Source organism: Panulirus ornatus, chromosome 18 (genome assembly GCF_036320965.1).
Source record: "Panulirus ornatus isolate Po-2019 chromosome 18, ASM3632096v1, whole genome shotgun sequence".
Lineage (NCBI taxonomy): Eukaryota > Metazoa > Arthropoda > Malacostraca > Decapoda > Palinuridae > Panulirus > Panulirus ornatus.
The window spans coordinates 42,157,297-42,177,188 of NC_092241.1; positions in this window are offsets into that span (position 1 = coordinate 42,157,297).

The following is a 19,892-nucleotide window of genomic DNA, read 5'->3' on the forward strand; positions in this document are numbered from 1 at the left end:
ACCCATACAAATCTTCACCTTAGCCTCCACAAGATAATGATCAGACATCCCTCCAGTTGCACCTCTCAGCACATTAACATCCAAAAGTCTCTCTTTCGCACGCCTGTCAATTAACACGTAATCCAATAACGCTCTCTGGCCATCTCTCCTACTTACATAAGTATACTTATGTATATCTCGCTTTTTAAACCAGGTATTCCCAATCATCAGTCCTTTTTCAGCACATAAATCTACAAGCTCTTCACCATTTCCATTTACAACACTGAACACCCCATGTATACCAATTATTCCCTCAACTGCCACATTACTCACCTTTGCATTCAAATCACCCATCACTATAACCCGGTCTCGTGCATCAAAACCACTAACACACTCATTCAGCTGCTCCCAAAACACTTGCCTCTCATGATCTTTCTTCTCATGCCCAGGTGCATATGCACCAATAATCACCCATCTCTCTCCATCAACTTTCAGTTTTACCCATATTAATCGGGAATTTACTTTCTTACATTCTATCACGTACTCCCACAGCTCCTGTTTCAGGAGTACTGCTACTCCTTCCCTTGCTCTTGTCCTCTCACTAACCCCTGACTTTACTCCCAAGACACTTCCAAACCACTCTTCCCCTTCACCCTTGAGCTACGTTTCACTCAGAGCCAAAACATCCAGGTTCCTTTCCTCAAACATACTACCTATCTCTCCTTTTTTCACATCTTGGTTACATCCACACACATTTAGGCACCCCAATCTGAGCCTTCGAGGAGTATGAGCACTCCCCGCGTGACTCCTCCTTCTGTTTCCCATTTTAGAAAGTTAAAAATATATATATATATATATATATATTTTTTTTTTTTTTTTTTTTTTTTTATCATCACTAATATTATTGTTATTATTATTATTATTACTATTATTATTATTATTATTATTATTATTATTATTATTATTATTATTATTATTATTATTATTATTATTTTCTTTTTTTTTTCATACTATTCGCCATTTCCCGCGATAGCGAGGTAGCGTTAAGAACAGAGGACTGGGCCTTTGAGGGAATATCCTCGCCTGGCCCCCTTCTCTGTTCCTTCTTTAAAAAAAAAAAAAAAAAAAAAAAAGGGAACGGGGGCTGGAAATCCTCCCCTCTCGTTTTTTTCTTTTTTTAATTTTCCAAAAGAAGGAACAGAGATTATTATTATTATTATTATTATTATTATTATTATTATTATTATTATTATTATTATTATTGTTATTATTATTATTATCATTATTATTATTATCTTTATTATTATTATCATTAATTATTATTATTGTTATTGCTATCATTATTATTGTTATTATTATTATCATCATTATCATTATTATTATTATTATTATTATTATTATTATTATTATTATTATCATTATTATTATTACTATTATTATTATCATCATTATCATTATCATTTTCATCATCATTATTATTATTATCATAATTGTTATTAGTATTATTATCATTATCATCATTATTACTTTTATCATTATTATTATCATCATAATTATCATTGTTGTTGTTTGGATGCATGACGTCACGTCACAGACGTAATGTAAGTCTTCTGTACATAAGATAAGATTGTAACATATATCACAGTGCTTTCTCAGGCCCGCAGATATTAAGTATATGTACAGCGAACTCCCATAAACTTTCTTTTTAATCTTGTAAACATTTAAAGGATTCAGTGTCCCCTAAACAATATTTAAACACTAGAATCGTATTCGGCTTGGAGAACAGTGAGAGGTTTGGAATCAAATACGTTTCACAAAGGAAAATGACAAGAAATGTAGGTTACAGTTCACAGTAGATTTTAGGCCAAGAAACTTTGTTTCAAAATTAAGATATAACGTACTGGACGTCTTGTTTACTGAAAAAAATAATAATGTAAATATATCACATTGCTTCGTCTGGCCAACAGATAACAGATATATATGAGGCCAATTTTCATGAAGTTTATTTTAAACGTGTAATCATTTAAATGCTTAATTACAGGATTTAATGGCCCCTAAACAATATTTCATCCTGGGAATGGTACTCAGCATCAAGGATGGGTGCACAAAATACAGGTAGTGAGCAGTTCCGTATAACTCTTTGGCCGAAATACTTTTTGTTTCAAAACTGATACATTTCACAGTGAGTGTGTTGTGTACTTAACATGATAATGTACCATACATCACGAGGCTTCCTCATGACGAGAGATATCAATAAAGATAAAGCGAACTCGAACGTAGGTGGGTAGGTACTGTCACTCCTTTCTTTGTCTCTCTCACACAACGCTGCCGGTCACACAGGAAGCGCCTCTGAGTAAGCACTTTGAGGGACAGCCGAATGTATAGGTATGAGAAGGAGTATTCAGGGAGGAAGATGTGGCGCCCTCCATTGGCCACTGCAAATTTAAGGTACAATCTTCTGACTACACTTTCTTGTCTGACTCTACTGCTAGTGAGAGGGAGGGCTCAGGTGGTAGTAGAAATCTGGATAAGTTTGGTGGTAGACGAAATCTGGATAAGTTTGATGCCTCCCAGACCCAGTTTCTCCCCATCTCTCTATCGAATATTCTCCTCAGCTTTCCTCTCTCCTTCGACTGCTCTGTAATTCCACCTCTTGACTTATTGAACATACTTGGTATTACTGTGATATCCACGCTATCTTGGAGACCCCACATTAAGGAAATAGCTAAGTCTGCCTCCAGTTAACTGAGAATTCTGTGTACATACCGGAATTTCTTTTCTCAACAATAGTTGTTCTGTTTATACGTAAAGTCTATGCTCTCACATCTCGGATGGTTTTAGCTCTGCTTTCTTACTTGAAAGAGTTGATTCGAATGCGACCCGACCTTATCACCTCTCCCAGGATAACTTTAAAAACATGATTCACTTGCCCTTCTTCGCAATGTTGGTTTACTTTCCCTCTTCTATAGGAATTACTATGGTTTTTGCTCCCGAGAGCTGGATGCTCATGTGCCCCACCGCTAGCTATACCACGCAATGCACGGCAAGCTGCTGCGTCACATGGTTACTGTGTGGCCGTTGGCAACTCAAGGGTGGGCCGTTTTGATGACTTTTTCTTTCCCTACACGTCGAAGCTTTGGAACTCTATGCGTTCTCATGTCTTCCATGATAACTACGACCTGGCATATTTTAGACGACAAGTGTTTCACCTCCTCCAAAATTTGTAAATAATTTCCCTTGTCTCTTTTTTTTTCATTTCATCAACCTCTCTATATATTTCAATGAAAGCCCGGCCTTGATGTAGACTTTTGTCTGTGTATATGGAGCGTCTGACACACACGAGAGAGAGAGAGAGAGAGAGAGAGAGAGAGAGAGAGAGAGAGAGAGAGAGAGAGAGAGATCCATATTCTCTCTCTCTCTCTCTCTCTCTCTCTCTCTCTCTCTCTCTCTCTCTCTCTCTCTCTCTCTCTCTCTCTAATGGGTTCATGCCTAGAGGAATTATGGGGAAGCTTCAATAGTCAGTTCATGCACCAACATAACACATTCTTTCTTATAGAAGACAGGAACAATTAAACCAACAGGTCTAAATGGCACTCCCCAGATATCGCAGGAGATGTACGGCGCATACATAAACTATACAAACTTAAGAAATCAGACAATGACCCACATATCGCAACGCAATATAACACAGTTAGAAGGCACGTAAAAAGACTCATTAAGTAAGCCAAAAGAAAGTATGAAGTGAGTATGGCAAGAGGTAGTCATAGGGATCGTAAAAGATTGTATAGATATATCAATAATAAGAAACATATCTGGAGTGGGATAGGACCAATAGTACACGAGGTTGGGGAAACCATTGCAGACGATAAAAGCATAGCAAAAACCCATAACAAGTGATTTAGTTCTGATTTTACTCTAAAAAAAAAGCAGTGACACGAATTTTGAGACAGGTAGACAGTTAGAGAAGCTTTAACACAGATAGATAAGTTGAAGTCTAATAAAAGTCCAGATCATGATCGTTTATATCCACGAGTAATCAAAAACGTCAAACACGAAATTGCCAAACCGTTGGCCTATATTTCCATAAATTTCTTCAGAATACAATAGTCCCGCAGGACTGGAAACTGTCAGACCTCACACCTATATTCAGAATGGGAAGCCGTGAATTGCCTGATAATTACCCTCTTATTAGTCTCACATCAATTATATGTAAACCTCTGGATTCGATTATATGTCAACCTCTGGATTCCATTATTCGAGATGAAATCGTAGCTTATCTGGAACAACACAGTCTGATCAGTAACACAGTATGGTTTTAAAAGGCACACATCATCCCTTACAAACCTCCTGGAATTTTATGGTAATTTTTTCAACATTCACCACAAGACTAAGGCAATAGATATCATATTTCTGGACTTCCATAAAGCATTCGAAAAATTCTCCACATTTTGTTGATGCATAAAGAAGCCTGGGTACGTGATAGGAGGCAGAGAGTCGTAATGATTAGTGACTCATCACTGTGGTCACCCGTTACTAGTGGAGTCCCCAAGGGTCCGTTCTTGCACCTATACTTTTCATCACTTATATTAACGATATTGATGTAGGATTGTATTACTTAGCGTCCAGATGTGCAGATGACACAAGGATCGGCAATGCCATATTGAGTGAGTAATATAGGCTCAGATTACAAGAGGATCTAGATAACGTCGATGAATGGTATAGTAAATGGCAATTGCCATTTAACGTCAGTAAATGTTAGCTGGTACAAGTAGGAAACCTGAACAAAAGAAATCGATTATGAACTGATGGGCCACAAGAGAAAAGGACACCCCTACTGTCAGGGATCCAGGGGTCACTGTCTCCAGTAACCTCCAATTCTCCCAGCAGTGCAGTGAAGCTGCAAAGAAAGCAAATAGGAGGTTAGGATTAATTTACAGAAACTTTACGTACGTAAGCAAGGATGTGATGCTGCCACTACACCTAAATCTAGTTAGTCACCACCTAGAATATGCGGTGGAGTTTTGCGCCCACCCCACTTAAACAAGATAATTCTTGAATTGGAAGCAGTGCAGCGAAGATCAACCAAAATGATGCCTTCCTCGCGCAACAAACCATGTGGGGACAGATTGCGAGAATTAAGAATTCTTCTCTTTAAGGAAGCAGCGTCTCCGCTGCAAAATGCTAGAATAATTTAAAGAACTCAACAATGTCGATATTCAAAATTACTTTACAGTCGCACTAGCATTACCAACGAGGGAAAATAGACTAAAACTTAGAGGTGACCAAGTTGATATGGACTGAACGAATTATTTTCTTACCAACGGCATCACTGATGCGTAGATTAAGCTACCAAACATGTTCACAGCAGCACTGTTAACACCTTCAAAAATAGCCTTTGTCATCATCTGTCACTCTCGGGTACTGATTAATTCTTACGATCAGTCATCATAACGCAGTGGTATATCTTGCTACTTTATCAACCACCGATCTCGTTCTGGCTATGCTGGTAACACCATCATTGATTAACCGGTGTCGCCTGCTTCAAGGAAACAAATGGGCATTAATGTATCAATAATCTACATCAGGAGTAATATAGACATAGTAAGTCGCGAGGCTGGAGCTCAAATTTATTCTTACTGTTGTCTCTATGATAAAAGGTGAAGGGATGCATGTCGTTGAAATGGGTTGCATATCATGTTTCCTACAAAATTTCTCTTCAGTCATATTAATCCTACAAGGTATATCTTTACCTGTATTCCGTCCAGTGTGTTGCCACAGGGAATGGAGGAAGGTGGTGAGGGAGCTTTTACTTTGCCATCCTTTTCTTCTGCTTGTAAGTGGACTGTATTTGTTTAAGTAGTTTTAAGGCCAGAACCACCTCGCTGAGACGTTGGGTCCTTGTGGTCTTTGTATCTACGTTACTCTCTCTCTCTCTCTCTGCTGGGACTTGAGATGGTAAAGGATGAAGTCTGCTGATGATGAGGGGTAATAGTGAGAGTGTAGTGAAGAGGGCTGGTGAGAGTACAGAGGGCTGGTGAGAGTACAAATTGCTGGTGAAATTACAAAGTTCTGGTGAGAGTACAGAGGGCTGGTGAGAGTACAGATTGCTGGTGAGAGTACAGTTTGCTGGTGAGAGTACAGTGTTCTGGTGAGAGTACAGAGTGCTGGTGAGAGTGCAGAGTGCTGGTGAGAGTACAGTTTGCTGTTGAGAGTATAGAGTTCTGCTGAGAGGAGTACAGAGTGCTGGTGAGAGTACAGAGTGCTGGTGAGAGTACAGAGTGCTGGTGAGAGTACAGAGTGCTGGTGAGAGTACAGAGTGCTGGTGAGCGTACAGAGTGCTGGTGAGAGTACAGACTGCTGGTGAGAGTACAGAGTGCTGGTGAGAGTACAGAGTGCTGGTGAGAGTACAGAGTGCTGGTGAGAGTACAGAGTGCTGGTGAGCGTACAGAGTGCTGGTGAGAGTACAGAGTGCTGGTGAGAGTACAGAGTGCTGGTGAGAGTACAGAGTGCTGGTGAGAGTACAGAGTGCTGGTAAGAGTACAGAGTTCTGGTGAGAGGAGTACAGAGTGCTGGTGAGAGTGCAGAGTGCTGATGAGAGTGCAGAGTGCTGGTGAGAGTACAGCTTGTTGTTGAGAGTACAGAGTTCTGGTGAGAGGAGTACATAGTGCTGGTGAGAGTACAGAGTGCTGGTGAGAGTACAGAGTTCTGGTGAGAGGAGTACATTGTGCTGGTGAGAGTACAGAGTGCTAGTTAGCGGAGTACAGAGTGTTGGTGAGAGCACAGAGTGCTGTTGAGAGTACAGAGTGCTGGTAAGAGGAGTACATAGTGTTGATGAGAGTACAGAGTGCTGGTGAGAGGAGTACAGAGTGTTGGTGAGAGCACAGAGTGCTGGTGAGGGAACTGTTTATAAAGGCGGTTGTGGAGGGCACGGTGGGAGGGAAGGAGTGGGCTGAACAAAGCGCCACTATTGGTTATTCAGCAGCCATGTGACCAGCCAGCTTGCATATTCATTGGTTCGGGTCCAGACATGAGTTTATGTGGAAATTGTATGTATATATGTATGTAGGTAGGAGGGTAGGTAGGTAGGTGGGTAGGTAAGGTAAGGGACGTCCTTTGATTGGTAAGGCTGGTAAGTAGATCAGCAGATTTGCTTTCTCTATCACTGACATAATAAATCGATTATGGAAAGATTGGGAATGAATTTTGCATTTACATGTTAGCTATATCTGCTGTCAATAGGAGTTTGTTACCAGCTCATGAAAGAATCTGAAATAGTTTCCCAGTACGAGCCAAGTCTCGGAGTCAGCTGGGACACAACAGTGCTTTAGTTGAGGATTTTTCTTATTTCCCTCAAAGCATTCTTGTCTTGTTGCCCGTGAGGACGCTCTTGGGATCCAGCTGCTCCAAGTAGGCTTGGATCCTTCTCTCCTGATAATTTGGTGCGGCAAAGCTGCTCTTTGACTCCGCTGTGTTTCACAATGGATCCAGGAGAACTAGCGCAGCCTCAGGCGTTGCGCTTGAATTACTCAACCACTCCTCCGCTGCAGACAGACATGTGATCTCTGAGGAGACGGACAAAGAGCGTCAGTAACCATCGCAGTATGAAGTCTATTGAGGCCGCCAACCATTGGAGAGCAGCTGGGACCCAGCAGTTATAAGTCATCAGCAGGAAGAGCACCTGCGTCTGGTTCTCTCGTTGAGGGTCAAGATTTCTTGACCGCAGCGGCAGCAGGTAACTATCCCAAATTGCTAGTGTGTGTGCGCCTTCACGGGTGTTACATAAAACGAGGGACCGCATTAGAAAACTGCAATATATATATATATATATATATATATATATATATATATATATATATATATATATATATATATATATATATATATATGTATGTATGTATGTATGTATGTATATGTAAATGTGCTGAGAGGCGAGGGTGAAGATTTGTAGAGGTTTTCAGAGAAGAAGAGAGAATGTTGGGGTGAAGAGAGTGGTGAGAGTAAGTGAGCTTGGGAAGGGGACTCGTGTGAGGAAGTACCACGAGAGACTGAATATAGAATGGAAAAAGGTGAGAGCAAAGGACGTAAGGGGAGTGGGGGAGGAATGGGATGTATTTAGGGAAGCAGTGACGGCTTGCGCAAAAGATGCTTGTGGCATGAGAAGCGTTGGAGGAGGGCAGATTAGAAAGGGTAGTGGATGTTTGTGGCATGAGAAGCGTTGGAGGAGGGCAGATTAGAAAGGGTAGCGAGTGGTGGGATGAAGAAGTAAGATTATTAGTGAAAGAGAAGAGAGAGGCATTTAGACGATTTTTGCAGGGAAATAATGCAAATGACTGGGAGATGTATAAAAGAAAGAGGCGGGAGGTCAAGAGAAAGGTGCAAGAGGTGAAAAAGAGGGCAAATGAGAGTTGGGGTGAGAAAGTATCATTAAATCTTAGGAAGAATAAAAAGATGTTTTGGAAGGAGGTAAATAAAGTGTGTAAGACAAGAGAACAAATGGGAACCTCGGTGAAGGGGGCCAATGGGGAGGTAATAACAAGTAGTGGTGAAGTAAGAGGGAGGTGGAGTGAGTATCTTAAAGGTTTGTTGAATGTGTTTATGATAGAATGGGAGATATAGCGTGTTTTGGTCGAGGTGGTGTGCGAAGTGAGAGGGGTCAGGGAGAATGATTTGGTAAACAGAGAAGAGGTAGTGAAAACATTGCAGAAGATGAAAGCCGGCAAGGCAGCAGATTTGGATGGTATTGCAGTGGAATATATTAAAAAAGGAGGTGACTGTGTTGTTGACTGGTTGGTGAGGATATTCAATGTATGTATGGCTCATGGTGAAGTGCCTAAGGATTGGCGGAATGCATGTACAGTGCCATTTTACGAAAGCAAAGGGGATAAAGGTGAGTGTTCAAGTCACAGAGGTATAAGTTTGTCGAGTATTCCTGGGAAATTATATGGGAGAGCATTAACTGAGAGGGTCAAGGCATGCACAGAGCATCAGATTGGGGAGGGGCAGTGTGATTTCAAAAGTGGTGGAGGATGTGTGGATCATGTGCTTGCTTTGAAGAATGTATGTGAGAAATACTTAGAAAAGCAGAAGGATTTGGATGTAGCATTAATGGATCTGGAGAAGGCATATGATAGAGCTGATAGAGATGCTCTGTGGAAGATGTTAAGAGTATATGGTGTGGGAGGTAAGTTACTAGAAGCAATGAAAAGCATTTTTCGAGGATCTCAGGCAAGTGTACGAGTAGGAAAAGAGGAAAGTGATTAGTTCCCAGTGAATGTCGGTTTGCGGCAGGGGTTCATGATGTCTCCATGGTTGTTTAATTTGTTTATGGATGGGGTTGTTAGGGAGGTGAATGCAAGAGTTTTGGAAAGAGGGGCAAGTATGCAGTCTGTGGATGAGAGGGTTTGGGAAGTGAGTCAGTTGTTGATCGCTGATGATACATCGCTGGTGGCTGATTCAGGTGAGAAACTGCAGAAGTTGGTGACTGAGTTTGGTAAAGTGTGTGAAAGAAGAAAGCTGAGAGTAAATGTGAATAAGAGCAAGGTTATTAGGTACAGTAGGGTTGAGGAACAAGTAAATTGGGAGGTAAGTTTGAATGGAGAAAAACTGGAGGAAGTGAAGCGTTTTAGATATCTGGGAGTGGATTTGGCAGCGGATGGAACCATGGAAGCGAAAGTGAGTCACAGGGTGGGTGAGGGGGCGAAGGTTCTGGGAGCGTTGAAGAATGTGCAGAAAGCGAGAACGTTATCTCGGAAAGCAAAAATGGGTATTTTCAAAGGAATAGTGGTCGCAACAATGTTATATGGTTGTGAGGCATGGGCGATAGATAAGGTTGTGCGGAGGAGGGTGGATTTGGTGGAAATGAAATGTTTGAGGACAATATGTGGTGTGAGGTGGTTTGATCGAGTAAGTAAAGGAAGGGTGAGAGATGTATGGTAATGAAAAGAGCGTGGTTGAGAGAGCAGAAGATGATTGAAATGCTTTGGTCACATGGAGAGAATGAATGAGGAAAGATTGACAAAGAGATATATGTGTCAGAGGTGGAGGGAACGAGGAGAAGTAGGAAACTAAATTGGAGGTTGGAAGGATTGAGTGAAAAACTTATTGAGCGATCGGGGCCTGAATATACAGGAGGGTGAAAGGCGTGCAAGGAATAGAGTGAATTGGAATGATGTGGTATACCGGAGTCGACGTGCTGTTAATGAATTGAATCAGGGCATGTAAAGCGTCTGGAGTAAACCATGGAAAGTTTTATGGGGCTTGGATGTGGAAAAGGAGCTGTGGTTTCGATGCATTACACACGACAGCTAGAGTCTGAGTGTGGACGAATGTGGCCTTTGTCGTCTTTTCCTAGCGCTACTTTGTGCGCACGCGGGGGATGGGAGGGGGGGTGGCATTTCTTGTGTGGCGGAGTGACGGGGTGAATGGATGAAGGCCACATTCGTTAACGCTCATTCTCTAGCTGTCATGTGTAATGCACCGAAACCACAGCTCATTATCCACATCCAGGCCCCACTGACCTTTCCATGGTTTACCCCAGACGTTTCACATTCAGTCCATTAACAGCAAGTTGACCCCGGTATACCACATTGTTCCTATTCACTCTATTCCTTGCACGCCTCTCACCCTCCTGAATGTTCAGGCTCCGATTGCTCAAAATCTTTTTCACTTCACTCTTCCACCTCCTGTTTCCCCTTTTAGAAAGTTGAAATACAAGGAGGGGAGGGTTTCTGGCCCCCCGCTCCCGTCCCCTTTAGTCGCCTTCTACGACACGTGAGGAATGCGTGGGAAGTATTCTTTCTCCCCTATCCCCAGGGATAGAGCATCAGATTGGGGAAGAGCAGTGTGGTTTCAGAAGTGGTAGAGGATGTGTGGATCAGGTATTTGCTATGAAGAATGTATGTGAGAAATACTTAGAAAAGCAAATGGATTTGTATGTAGCATTTATGGATCAGGAGAAGGCATATGATAGAGTTGATAGAGATGCTCTGTGGAAGGTATTAAGAATATATGGTGTGGGAGGCAAGTTGTGAGAAGCAGTGAAAAGTTTTTATCGAGGATGTAAGGCATGTGTACGTGCAGGAAGAGAGGAAAGTGATTGGTTCTCAGTGAATGTAGGTTTGTGGCAGGGGTGTGTGATGTCTCCATGGTTGTTTAATTTGTTTATTGATGGGGTTGTTAGGGAGGTGAATGCAAGAGTTTTGGAAAGAGGGGCAAGCATGCAGTCTGTTGTGGATGAGAGAGCTTGGGAAGTGAGTCAGTTGTTGTTCGCTGATGATACAGCGCAGGTGGCTGATTCAGGTGAGAAACTGCAGAAGCTGGTGACTGAGTTTGGTAAAGTGTGTGAAAGAGGAAAGTTAAGAGTAAATGTGAATAAGAGCAAGGTTATTAGGTACAGTAGGGTTGAGGGTCAAGTCAATTGGGAGGTAAGTTTGAATGGAGAAAAACTGGAGGAAGTAAAGTGTTTTAGATATCTGGGAGTGGATCTGGCAGCGGATGGAACCATGGAAGCGGAAGTGAATCATAGGGTGGGGGAGGGGGCGAAAATTCTGGGAGCCTTGAAGAATGTTTGGAAGTCGAGAACATTATCTCGGAAAGCAAAAATGGGTATGTTTGAAGGAATAGTGGTTCCAGCAATGTTGTATGGTTGCGAGGCATGAGCTATGGATAGAGTTGTGCGCAGGAGGGTGGATATGCTGGAAATGAGATGTTTGAGGACAATATGTGGTGTGAGGTGGTTTGATCGAGTAAGTAATGTAAGGGTAAGAGAGATGTGTGGAAATAAAAAGAGTGTGGTTGAGAGAGCAGAAGAGGGTGTTTTGAAATGGCTTGGTCACATGGAGAGAATGAGTGAGGAAAGATTGACCAAGAGGATATATGTGTCAGAGGTGGTGGGAACGAGGAGAAGTGGGAGACCAAATTGGAGGTGGAAAGATGGAGTGAAAAAGATTTTGAGTGATCGGGGCCTGAACATGCAGGAGGGTGAAAGGCGTGCAAGGGATAGAGTGAATTGGAATGATATGGTATACCGGGGTCGACACGCTGTCAATGGATTGAACCAGGGCATGTGAAGCGTCTGGGGTAAACCATGGAAAGTTGTGTGGGGCCTGGATGTGGAAAGGGAGCTGTGGTTTCGGTGCATTATTACATGACAGCTAGAGACTGAGTGTGAACGAATGGGGCCTTTGTTGTCTTTTCCTAGCGCTACCTCTCACACATGAGGGGGGAGGGGGTTGTTATTCCATGTGTGGCGAGGTGGCGATGGGAATAGATAAAGGCAGACAGTATGAATTATGTACATGTGTATATATGTATATGTCTGTGTGTGTATATATATATGTGTACATTGAGATGTATTGGTATGTATATTTGCGTGTGTGGACGTGTATGTATATACATGTGTATGTAGGTGGGTTGGGCCATTCTTTCGTCTGGTTCCTTGCGCTACCTCGCTAACGCGGGAGACAGCGACAAAGCAAAATAAATATCTTCCACCTCCAATTTGGTCACCCTCTTCCCCTTCTTCCTTCCACCTCTGACACATATATGCTTTTTGTCAGTCTTTCCTCACTCATTCTCTACAAGTGTCCAAACCATTTCAACACACCCTCTTCTAGTCTCTCAACCACACTATTCTTATTTCCACACACCTCTCTTACACTCCCATTGTTTACTCGATCAAACCGCCTCTCACTACATATAGCCCTGAAACATTTCATTTCCAACACATCCACCCTCCTCCTCACAACCCTCTCATAACTTTGTTGGAACTGCTATGCCTTGAAACATATTCATTTTCGCTATTCGAAATAACGTGTTCTCCTTCCACACATTCTTCATCGCTCCCAGAAACTTCGCCCCCTCACCCTGTGACTCACCTCCGCTTACATGGTTCCATTAGCTGCTAAGGCCACTCCCAGATAGATATATATAACACTTCCCTTTCTCCAGTGTTTGTCCCGTTACTCTCAACTTTCTCCTTACACATACTTTTCCAAACTCAGTCACCAACTTTTGCAGTTTCACACTCGAATCAGCCACCAGAGCTGTATCATCGGAGAAACCACACCTGACTCACTTCTCAGGCCCTCTCATCCCCATTGGACTGCATACTCGCCTCTCTCTCCAAAACCCTTGCATATACCTTTTTAACCACCCTATTCATAAACAAATTAACAACCATGGAAACATCACACACCCTTGACACAGACCGACATTCACTGGGAACCAATCACTCTCCTCTCTTCCTACTCGTACACATGCCTTACATCCTTGGTAAAACTTTTCACTAATTCTAGCAACTTACTTCCCACACCATATACTCTTAAGACCTTCCAAAAAGCATTTCATCAACCCCATCATATGCATTCTTCAGATCCATTAATGCCACGTACAAATCCATTTGTTTTTCTAAGTATTTCTCACACATTCTTCAAAGCACACACCTGATCCACACATCCTCTACCACTTCTGAAACCACACTGCTCTTCCCCAGTACGTACATGCCTTTATCCTCTCAATCAATACCCTCCCACATAATTTCTCAGGAATACTCGAAAAACGTATGCCTTTGTAGTTTAAACACTCACCTGTATCCACTTTGCCTTTGTACATTGGCACTATGCATCCATTCCTCCAATCCTCAGGCACTTCACCATGATCCTTACATACATTGAGCATCCTTACCAACCAGTCAACGACACAGTCACCTTTTTTAATACATTCAACTGCAGTACCACTCAAACCCGCCGCCTTGCTTGATTTCATCTTCCGCAAAGCTGTCACTACCTCTTCTCTCTTAACCAAACATTCTCCCTGATCCTTTCACTTCGCACAACACTCCGACCAAAACACCATATATCTGCCACTGTCATCAAACACATTCAACAAATCTTCAAAATTCTCACTCCATCTCCTTCTTACATCATCACTACCTGTTGTTACTTCCCCACTTGCCCCCTTCATCGATGTTCCCATTTGATCTCTTGTCTTACACATATTATTTACCTCCTCCCAAAAGATCTTGTTATTTTCCCAAAAGTATAATGAAACTCTCATCCCAACTCTCATTTGCCCTCTTTTTCACCTCTTGCACCTTTTCCTTGACCTCCTGCCGCTTTCTTTTATCCCAGTCATTTGCACTCCCCCCCTTGCAATTATCGCCTAAAGGCCTCTCCTTTCTTTTTCACTATCAACTTTACTTTTCCATCCCAACACTCACTACCCTTTCTAATCAACCCACCTCCCACCTTTCTCATGCCACAGGCATCTTTTGCACAAGCCATCATTGTTTCCCTAAATACATCCCATTCCTTACCCACTCCCCCTCGAGTCATTTGCTCTCACCTTTTGCCATTCTTCACCCAATCTCTCATGGTACTTCCTCACACAAGTCTCCTTTCCAGGCTCACTTACTCTCACCACTCTCCTTTCCCCAACATTCTCTCTTCTTTTCTGAAAACCTCTACAAATCTTCACTTTCGCTTCCACAAGATAATGATCAGACATCCCTCCAGCTGCCCCTCTCAGTACATTAACATCCAAAAGTCTCTCAGTTAACACATAATCCAATAATGCCCTTTGACCGTCTCTCCTACTCACATACGTATACTTATGTATATCTCTCTTTTTGAACAAGGTATTCCTAATCACCAGTCTTGTTTCAGCTCACAAATCCACAGGCTCTTCACCATTTCCATTTACAACACTGAATACCCCATGTACACCAATCATACCCTCAACTGCCACATTACTCACCTTCGCATTTAAATCACCCATCACTGAAACCTGGTATCATGCATCAAAGCTGCTGACACACTCACTCATCTGCTCCCAAAACACTTGCCTCTCATGATCTTTCTTCTCATGACCAGGTGCATAGGCACCAATAAATACCCATCTCTCTCCATCCACTTTCAGTTTTACCCACATCAATCTAAAAATTACTTTCTTACGCTCTAATACATACTCCTACAACTCCTGCTTCAGGAGTAGTTCTTGTCCTTCCTTTGCTCTTGTCCTCTCACTATTCCCTGACTTTACCCCCAAGACATTCCCAAACCACTCTTCTCCTTTACCCTTGAGCTTCGTTTCACTCAGAGCCAAAACATCCAGGTTCCTTTCCTCAAACATAGTACCTATCTCTCCTGTTTTCTCATCTTGGTTACATCCACACACTTTCCGACACTCCAGTCTGAGCTTCCGAGGAGGATGAGCACTCCCCGCTTGACTACTGTTTCCCTTTTTAGAAATTCAAATACAAGGAGGGAGGAGGGGTGTTTCAAGCCCCACAACCCCGCCCCCGTTTCTACGACACGCGGGGAATACGTGGGAGGTATTCTTTCTCCCCTACAGACACACACACACACACACACACACACACACACACACACACACACACACACAGACGCGCGCGCGCACACACGCACGCACGCATGCACACACGCATGCACGCACGCACGCACTCTCTGCCTACTCCCCCATACCGCTTCACACGTATGTTCTAAAGATGTGTGGTCTTGATGGTTTTCAGCATGTGTTTATTATTCCCAGGATGTCTGTCTCGATAACTACAGGTGTTTGATAACTTGATCAGTCTAGTTTCATCAGACACAAGCTCGGGGGTTTACCAACAAGTGTAGTTGAGAGGTACCAGGAAGACGCTGTTTCTATTGAAGAGGACATTTTTCCTCTTCAGGTTCAATTCTAACGTTGTTTGTGTCTCCTTGTTTATCCTTGCTGGCTTTTTTTTCCTCTTAGTCAGTTATTTGCGTCTCAACTCCGTCAATCCCAGGCCATGAAAAGCTTCAGAACTACTGTATGGTCCTCTGATCTGATATCTGCGTTCTGATGTCACTCATTCAGTCTTTCTTCAACCTCACCGACCATCTAATTCCACCTCTCTACAACCCCCTCCAGCCGTCACTCCTGCTCATTCCAACCATATCGAACCCTCTGCCTCCTCACACCTCACCATCCACCCCTCTCCTGCCTCACCCCTCACTCCCTAGCCTTATACTTCGTCACCCCTGGGCAGTCTCTCTCCACCCCACCACAAACTACAGCTAGCCAACCCTTGTACGTATTACACCCCCCTCCGTCCCCCACCCACCCTCCCCGAGATTGCCATCAGCCACGTGCAGGGGGACGACCCCAGCACGTGCGACAACTTGGCTCAAGGTTTTTCGATACAATCAGGTACGACCTTCGTCATGCTATCGGGCCAGGGCGGAGGGAGGGAGGCAAGTAGTGCTGCAGGCCGGGACAGGGGGGAGGAAGGCAAGCTGTTGTGGAGGGCTGGACGGGAGGGAGGAAGGGAGGCAGGTGGAGGTGGAGGGCAGGGAGGGAGGGAGGCAGGTTGTGGTGGAGCTGTAGCTGGGCCGGGCTGACCACAGCCCACTATGATACATACAATAAGACACTGGACCCATGTACGTCTCATGGTCCATCAGTCATACATTACTTTACTCAGCTGTTTAATTTCTATCGCGTTGGCTTTCAGTCCATAAACATACTGTCTCTCCATATACCACAGGACACTGGACAACACGAGAGCATCAAGAATAAATGGAGAATAGCCGTATATGTACACATTAGGTCTCTAGATGCCATGTATGATGCACAGAAAAACAGTGAATATTATCCACAGGCAAGTCTCACAGGCTACTTGACGGCTTCATAAGCCCCGACTCAGGCCATTGACAGTATGTCGCCCCTTTTGTACCACATCCATCCAGTTCTTTTCATCGAGTGCACGGCTCTCGTCCTCTTCGGCCTGTACTGCAAATCTTCTTTGCTTCTCTATACTTTCTCGTTCCCTTACTCCCTCCACCTCTGATAACTAGAACCTCTTTGTTGGTTTCTCATCATTCATTCTCTCAAGATGTTAGAGCCATTCAATACAATCTGATCGGCTCTTTCAGTCCTCTCTCTCCCTCTCTCTGACACTCATATCTCATGTGATCTAGCCACCTCACAGCTCATGTAGTTCTCAGGCATTTTATCTCAAAGCATATCTGCCTTCCCCTTACCTTTCCATTCATGACTTAAGACTTGCAATCATACATCACCGTCGGGACGACTGTACCTTCAAACATACCCATCTTAGCCCTTATGTCCGGTGGCCCTAACTTCCTCACGAGCCTCATGTCAACGAAAACCTTCGGCCCCTTTTCCACACTGTGACCTAATTTGGCCTCCATGGTACCTACAGCACTCCACATCCTCTAGGTCTTCTCCATTTAAATCCACAATCAAACCAAGCCTGTCTCATCCTTCCTGTTGCACCTCGTTGTCATTCTTACTTTTGTTCACATTTACTCTGCTCATTCCCATTAAACACATCGTACCAAACTCTACTGCCATCCCCTTGAGTTTCTTCCCTAAAACCTTCCACTTTCTTTCACTCCCTTACTTTCATCAACTCTCATCGTTTGTCATTATTAACTCTATCTCTACACTGTGGTATCTGAACACACTACTCGCTACTCGCTCACTTTTACCACTTTATTCACACGTATGTCATATCTTCTTTTTTCTAAATCCATCACCGGCTTTCATGCTGGTCTTCACCTGTCAGCACGTTCACATCCAACAGACTCTCCTGTACATACTTGTCAGTTAGCACAGTACAGTAATGCCTATTGATCCTCTACCCCACTCACCCACGAATGTATGCATTGTTTCTAGAACGAATTGTTCTTGATAACCATTCATACTTCAGAACACCAAGTTTACAAGCATTTACATTCATCTGATTAGCGCTATGCTCGCCTGGTGTGATCTCGAATGCCACATCTCCCACCCTTGAGCTCAGGTCCACCACCACTGAGATCAGGTCCTTCACACCAGAACTGCCAAAAGAAAAGAATTATTCAGCGCCCACTGCACAACCCTCAACTTATCCCTCATCAGGAGTGCCACTCCTTCATTCGGTCTTCTATCACCAAACCCTAGAACAGGAACGATCCACTCTGCCCCCTCACAGCCAGAACATTTCGGTTTCTCTTACCAAGTACAACATCTTTCTTTATCCTTTCATTCCATTCTGGTTATAACCACTTATACTGAGACACCCCAGCCTGAGCTGTAGATGGCAAATCATCTCTTGGGTAGTTCCTTTGTTCCTGTTTTTAGAAAAAATGATTGTGCCCGCCCACGTTCGTTGCTTCCTGACACACATATAGTGTCTCCCATATCTATACGGAGAGGATATATATTCATACAAATTCGCTATTTCCCTCATCAGCGAGGTAGCGTTAAGAACAGAGGACTGGACCCAAGAAGGACTGTCCTCACTTGGCCCTCTTCTCTGTTCCATTTTTTGGAATTAAAAAAACGGGAGGGGAGGATTTCCAGCCACCCACTGCCTTCCTTTTAGTCGCCTTCTACGACATGCAGGTAATACGTGGGAAGTATATAAATATATTTATATATATATATATATATATATATATATATAGAGAGAGAGAGAGAGAGAGAGAGAGAGAGAGAGAGAGAGAGAGAGATATAGATAGATAGATAGATAGATAGATAGATAGATAGATGATGATATGAAGGTGAAATCACACTTCAGTAGTTCATACAATTATATTCAGCACAATTTTTTCTTTACATGTGGCACGACATGTTTCGTGGAGACAATCCACTTCATCATCAGGTGCCAGTACTTAACAAAGTAATTCAGATCCCAACATCGCACTTGAGTCCCACCGTCCAGCGCCAGTCTTTACAGACCAAGCATTGTCTGCTTCGTCTGGCCGTAATCGTTGTAAGGGAGAGGGATTAAGTGGGGTCACGTGGCGGGGGTTGACCTAGGTAGCTGGGTGTGTCTTGAACAACTTTTTTTTTATGTTTTCGTGTTTTGTCAGTTCTCTCATAATGATTTGCTTAATGCTAGGATGGGCTTTAAAGTTGCCTAGGAGCAAATCAAAGTTCTTAGTATTAGCAGTTAAGTACGGATTCAATGACGTTGCTTATGGCATAATCAGCAGAGGGGTATAAAATAACGGGATTTTCAAGATCTATGTGGTGATCTTTTTCATGATAATGTTTAGCGATCGCATTTCTGTGGTCATTTCTGCGTACTGAATGACGGTGCCAATAACACCTCTCCGTTACTGTTTTCTCAGTCTGGCATATATATATATATATATATATATATATATATATATATATATATATATATATATATATATATATATATATATTGAAAAGGATCACAATTTTCCGCGTGATCAAGATATTCCAGAGTCCACGGGGAAAATGAAACACGAAAAGTTCCCAAGTGCACTTCCGTGTAATAATCACATCATCAGGGGAGACACAAGAGAGGAATATAAGAGTCAGCTGATATACATCGAAGAGGCAAAGCTGGGACGCCATTTGGTAAACATGTGATTGTCCAAAACATACAACGAGCGTTCATAAACTTATCATTTTACAAATCTTATCAACAGTAAAGTTATCTAATTTGTACAGACCATCATTAATATTAAGATTATAATTCTTTGTGTATTTAATAGAAGATTCAATGATATTTCTCTTGGTAATAGAGTTAGAGTTAATATCATGAACAATGTAGATTTAGTCAACAAGCTAAACAATATCAATATTAATTTTGATTTCAAACTAGTTAGCTTTGATGTTTCCTCACTTTTCACTAAAGTTCCAGTTGATGACCTTTTAGAATATTATTTGATGTCTTGGATGATATTCAGTTACCTGTTTCAAAGTCTAATTTCATTGAACTGATAAGATTGTGTATAAAAGACTGTATTTCAATTTAATGGAGATTATTATGCTCAAAAATTTGGTATGGCAATGGGTAACCCTCTTTCACCTGTACTAAGTAATCTTTATATGGAATTTTTTGAAACAAAATTACTAAAGGATATCTTACCTTCTAATGCAATTTG